The sequence below is a fragment of the Scyliorhinus torazame genome, chromosome 6, assembly GCF_047496885.1.
Source record: "Scyliorhinus torazame isolate Kashiwa2021f chromosome 6, sScyTor2.1, whole genome shotgun sequence".
NCBI lineage: Eukaryota > Metazoa > Chordata > Chondrichthyes > Carcharhiniformes > Scyliorhinidae > Scyliorhinus > Scyliorhinus torazame.
In genome coordinates, this window is record NC_092712.1 from 47,935,643 (window position 1) to 47,942,078 (window position 6,436).

At 46.2% G+C, this 6,436-nt stretch overlaps 1 pseudogene; it reads right to left on the reverse strand.

Moving 5' to 3' along the window:
* Positions 1 to 223: 223 nt before the first annotated feature.
* On the reverse strand, positions 224 to 1,940 carry LOC140425681 (mitochondrial ribonuclease P catalytic subunit-like; annotated as a pseudogene).
* Between the last annotated feature and the right edge of the window lie 4,496 nt (positions 1,941 to 6,436).

Consider the following 6,436-nt stretch of genomic DNA (forward strand, 5'->3'; position numbering starts at 1 on the left):
AAAAGCAGGTACCTGGAGAGTGCTTGACGTCAAGTGTAGGTGCAGGGCACGTGAAATGCTCTCTTACAGCATCTGGCAATAAGACTCCACACAGCCTCATTTATTTCCACTTTAAAAGGTGACAGTGGCTGCCATTCTCGATGTAAAAGCTTGAGCGGCTATACGTTGAATCATAGAATCCTTACAATGCAGAACTTTGAAAAAGGGCATTGTAACTAAATATTTATCTCTCAAACCATGAATGAACGCTGTGCATTAAATGTTCCCTGATAAATCTGATTGTCTCTCAGGTAACAAAGGATATACATCTTATTTTCATATTGATCATCACAAAATGACTTGCCACAATCAAAAATACTAGTAAGGTATGCTCATTTGGATTTAAGTTTATGCCTTCCATATCTTTAAATAACCTCCAAGCAGTTTGTACTTCATTATGCCAGAGTGCACAAATAATGGTATCTTCATAATTTCTTGGTGATGGGTTAATCACTTTTTTTTTTTCTTCTTTTTTTAAATATAAATTTAGTGTACCCAATTAATTTTTTTTTCCAATTAAGGGGCAATTTAGCATGGCCAATCCACCGAACCTGCACATCTTTGGGTTGCGGGGGTGAAATCCACGCAGACACGGGGAGAATGTGCAAACTCCACACGGACAGTGACCCGGGGCTGGGATTCGAACCCGGGTCCTCAGTGCCGCAGTCCCAGTGCTAACCGCTGCGCAACGTTCCGCCCCTGGTTAATCACTTTTTGGATTGTGATTGAATCTAAAAAGTATTACAGCCTCTCTCCAATGATTGGTCTTACTAAAACTACCGATGAAGAGACTGGAAACTCCAACGTCCAATACTTTGAATCTAATTTTAATAATAATTATTATTATTGTCAAAAGTAGGCTAACATTAACACTGCAATGACGTTACTGTGAAAATCCCCTAGACGCCACACTCCGGCACCTTTCCGGGTACACAGAAGAAGAATTCAGAATATCCAAGGGCTGGTTTAGCACAGTGGGTAAAATCGCTGTCTTGTAATGCAGAACACAGCCAGCAGCGCAGGTTCAATTCCCGTACCAGCCTCTCCGAACAGGTGCCGGAATGTGGCGACTAGGGCCTTTTCACAGTAACTTAATTGAAGCCTACTTGTGACAATAAGTGATTGTTATTATCAATTCACCAAACAAGCACGCCTTTCGGGACTTGTGGGTGGAAACCAGAGCACCTGGAGGAAACCCACGGGGAGAACGTGCAGACTCCGCACAGACAGTGACCCAAGCCAGGAATCGAACCTGCAACCCTGGCGCTGTGAAGCAACAGTGCTGACCGCTGAGCTTCCATGCCATTGCATGGTGACATATAAATCAAGCATCTCGCTCAGACGTTGCTTTTGGACACACAATGCCAAGTACGTTAGATGGAGTTCATACTCAACTGTACCAGTTTCCATTGTCACAAAACTAAGTGGTTTAGCCACATCAAATTCAGAACGAGTAGACAATAGTTGTTCCATCACGTTTACTTCAAAACAAGAGTTATTGTATCATTCTGCTTTCAATTTCTTCCACTCGTCTATCCTTAAAGGCTTTATTGGAACTGACGTTGTTGGAACTTTAGTGAACTCTGCATTTGTTCTGGCTGCCCGGCTGTAAATAAAGAAAACAAAGTCGGTGTCGCCCCCGTGAGCAGTTATTTCTTGTTTAGTGTTTGCTGTTTTCCTCTTGCTTCCATCATTCTGTTGCTGCTCAGATGACATTAAAATTTTTGACGAGGTGCACAGCAACAGGATAAAAGCCTCGATGCAACTTGGGGGGTTGCGAGCAGAAACTCAATGACACGCTGCAAACGGGGGACAGCGCCGGGGTGTGTGTGTGGGGGGTGTGTGTGTGTGTCTGTGCCGACATGGTGAGCAGTGATGGAAGGGGCTGCTTTCTTTAACATCAGCCTCCGACCAAACATCAGCTCAGCACCATACCTTCACTGAGAGTGAAAGGGTGCTATTCGACAATCACAAAGTTACTAGCCCTTCGGGACTTTACCGCAGTTCACATTTACTGCATTGAAGAGGCCTTGGAAGTGGCGCCAGATTGGGCGCTTCCCCTGATATCAGGACCACCGTGGGAACGGCACGACCGATCGAGCAATGAGGATATCCTCCAGCATGTTGTGTGGCACTGCCACCATGCTAAATGGGCTAGATTTCAAACCAATCTAGCGATTCAAGACTGGGCATCCATTAGGCGCTATGGGCCATCAGCAGCAGCAGAATTGTACTCAGCCACAATCCATAACTGGCATATTCCCCACTCTACCATTACCACCAAGCATGGGAATCAACCCTGGTTCAATGAAGAGTGCAGGAGGACATGCCAGGAGCAACACCATGCATACTGTAAAAAATAAGGTATCAACCTCAAATGATGCTACAGCGCAGGACGACCTGTGTGCCAAAACAGCATAAGCAGCCAGCCAATTCCTCGGGATAGTGTCCCAGGGCCAATCGTCTTCAGCTGCTTCACCTTTCTAACATGATCAGGTCAGAAGTGGGAATATTTGCTGATGGCTGTACAATGTTGAGCACCATAAGCAGTTCATGTCCAAATGCAGCAAGACCTGGACAATACCCAGGCTTCGGCTGACAAGTGGTAAGTTAAATTCGCACCACACAAGTGCCAGGCAATGACCATCTCCAGCTAGAGAGAATCTAACCAACGTCCCTTGACATTCAATGTCTTGACCAACACCGAATCCCCCGCTATCAATGTCTTGGGGTTACCAATAATTAGAAATTGGACTAGATTAGCCATGTAAATATTGTAGCTGCAATAGTAGGCCAGCGGCTAGGAATCCTGTGGCGAGTGACTCACCTCCTGACTCCCCAAAGCCTGTTCAGCATTTACAAGGCACAAGTCAGGAATATGATGGAATAGTCTCCACTTGCCTGGATGAGTGCAGCTCCAATAACACTCAAGAAGCTCCATACCATCCAGGACAAAGCAGTCCATTTGATTGGCACCCCATCCACAAACATTCACTCCCGCCACCACCGGCAGTAGCCCTGTGTACCATCCACAATATGCACTGCAGCAACTCACCAAGAGTCCTGAGGGAGCAACTTCCAGACTGACTGTCGCTAACATGTAGAAGGGCCAGGGCAGCAAGTGCATGGGAACGCTCCCACCTGCAATCTTCCCTCCAAGCCACTCACCATCCTGATTTGAAAATACATCGCCGTTCCTTCACTGGGTCAAAGCCCTGGGACTCCCTCTCTAACAGCACTGTGGGTGCACCTATACCCCATGGACTGAAGTGGTTCGAGAGGGCAGCTCACCTTCTCAAGGGCAATTAGGGATGGGTAATAAGTGCTGGCCTTTAAAAAATATATCCTGAGTTTCCTTTATGCTTTCAGCTGTGTTTCTTCCCTGTTGCAGGCAATTGGCAGAGTTGGTGATCTCCATGTGGAGAATCACACAGAATATAAAATTCCAGTCAATCAGAAGATGAGGTGAAATGGACCGTGTTTACCATGATTATTTTTTCCAGCACCTCCTAAATAGTCACACTATCAAAAGTAAAAAAAACAATGAGAAATTAGATGACTACTGTGGCACCATGAACATAGAACATAGAACATACAATGAAGAAGGAGGCCATTCAGTCCATCGAGTCTGCACCGACCCACTTAAGCCCTCACTTCCATCCTATCCCCCTAACCCAATAGCCCCTCCTAACAGTTTGGACACTAAGGGCAATTCAGCATGGCCAATCAATCCATCTAACCTGCACGTCTTTGGACTGTTGGAGGAAACCTGAGCAAACCCACGCAGACACTGGGAGAACGTGCAGACTCCGCACAGACAGCGACCCAGCGGGGAATCGAACCTGGGACCCTGGTGCTGTGAAGCCACAGTGGTAACCACTATGCTACCGTGTTGCTGAAGGATACTGCAGATAGGATTATAGGAAGCAGAGCGGGAGAAGATCAAGTGGAGCATAAATTCCAGCATTGATGAGTTGGGCTGAATGCACTGTTTCTATGCTGTAGAACAATTTCTAAACAATTAATGTAACCCGAGTACAGGAAGAGAATCATTGAAGACCTGGGGTGGGATTCTCCGACCCCCCACTGCTCCCGCGCATGCGCCGCATGGCAAACTCAGTTTTGCGCCAGTTGGCGGGGCACCAAAGGCCTTTCCCGCCAGCTGGCGGGGCGGAAATCAGTCCGGCGCGGGCGTAGCCCCTCAAGGTTAGGGCTCGGCCCCTCAAGATGCCGAGGATTCCGCACCTTTGGGACGGCGCAATGCCGGACTGATTCGCGCGTTTTTGGCACCTGTCGGCGGACATCGCGCCGACTGCGGAGAATCCCGCCCCAGAAGTCTATTTCCACTGATCAGTGAGTCTGGAAAACTGGTCCTTTCTGACTCCATTTTGTGCCCAGAAAAGGGACACATAGTGGTTTGATTTCTTCCCCATGATTGTATTAGCGTTGCATTGGGAGATAGTCTCTCTTTATCATTCCGTTCCTGGCCACACATTTGTCTCAGTTTGGAAGTAAGTGGATTTGAAAGCTCTCGGCACGGATGTGAAGGGTTCAATTCGTTTTGGGCTATGAGTAGATAGATCACTGTAACTTTCAGCGAGGCACTGAAGAAAACAAATAGGATTTTGGCTTTGTAAGTAGAACAGCAGAAGTGTCAGGAAGTGATTGTGCGTTCGTACAGGGCATTGACCTAGCCCCAATCTGCAGTATGATGCATTCCGATCACTGTATTATGGGAAAGTCACTTTGCAGCTGGGAAGCTATACACAATATGTGCTGTTATCTAAATATTTAAGATCCTAAAAATATAGATAAATAAAGAAGAAAGAAAGAACATGCATCTGTAAAGTGCCTACCATAACCCATGATATCCCAAAGTGCTTTACGGCCAGTTAAGAACTTTTTAAGTGTGCTTTGTTTTCTATATTCTCACATGGTACTTGGGCGTTGCTGGCCCAGCATTTGTTGTCCATCCCTAGTAGTCCTTGCTGGGTCCTTTCAGGGGACAGTTAAGAGTCAATCACATTGCAGGCCTGGAGTCACATGTAGGCCAGACCAGGTGAGGATGGCAGATTTCCTCCCCCAAAGGACATCAGTGAACCAACAATCGATGATAGTTTCATTTTCATAATTACTGAAACTAGAATCACATTCCAGATTTAACTGAATTCAAATCCCACTAGCTGCTATGGTGGGATTTGAACCCATATCCCCCGGAGCATTGGACTGGGTCTCTGGGTTATTAGTCCATTAGAGAAAATGGGTGAGGTACTAAATTAGTACTTTGCATCAGTATTCACCAAAGGGAAGGACTTGGTGGATGATGAGTCTGGTGAAGGGTGTGTAGATAGTCTGGGTCACATTGAGACCAAAAAGGAGGAGGTGTTGGGCATCTAAGTCCCTAGGATCTGATGGGATATACCCCAGACTACTGAGGGAGGCAAGAGAGGACATTTCTGGGGCCTTGACAGAAATCTTTGTAACCTCACTTGCTACAGGTGAGGTCCCAGAGGACTGGAGATTAGCCAATGTTGTTCCTTTGTTTAAGAAGGGTAGCAAGGATAATCCAGGAAATTACAGGCCGGTGAGCCTTATGTCAGTGGTGGGAAAATTATTGGAGAGACTCGTTGAGACAGGATTTACTCCCATTTGGATGCACGTGAATGTATTAGTGATAAGCAGCAAGGCTTTGTTAAGGGGAGTTTGTGTCTCACTAACTCGATTGAGTTTTTCGTGGAAGTGATGATGATGATAATTGATGAAGGTAGGGCAGTGGATGTTGTCTACATGGATTTCAGTAAGGCCTTTGACAAGGTCACACATGGCAGACTGGTACAGAAGGAGAGTTCACATGGGATCAAAGGTGAGCTGGCAAGGTGGATACAGAACTGGCTAGGTTATAGAAGACAGAGAGTAGCAATGGAAGGTCGCTTATCAGAATGGAGGGCTGTAACTAGTGGTGTTCCGCAGGGATCAGTGCTGGGACCTTTGCTGTTTGTAGCATATATAAATGATCTGGAGAAAAATGTAACTGGTATGATTAATAAGTTTGTGGATGACACAAAGATTGTTGGAATTGCTGATTACGATGAGGACTGTCAGAGGGTACAGCAGGATTTAGATTGTTTGGAGACTTGGGCTGAGAGATGGCAGATAGAGTTTAATCCGGACAAATGTGAGGTAATACATTTTGGAAGGTCTAATCCAGGTGGGAGATATAAAGTAAATGGTAGAACCCTTAAGAGTATTGCTAGGCAGAAGGATCTGTGTGTACAGGTCCACAGGCAACACAGGTGGAGAAGGTAGTAAAGAAGGCATACGGCATGCTTGCCTTCATTGGCCGGGGCATTGAGTATAAAAATTGGCAAGTCATGCTGCAGCTGACTTAGTTAGGCCA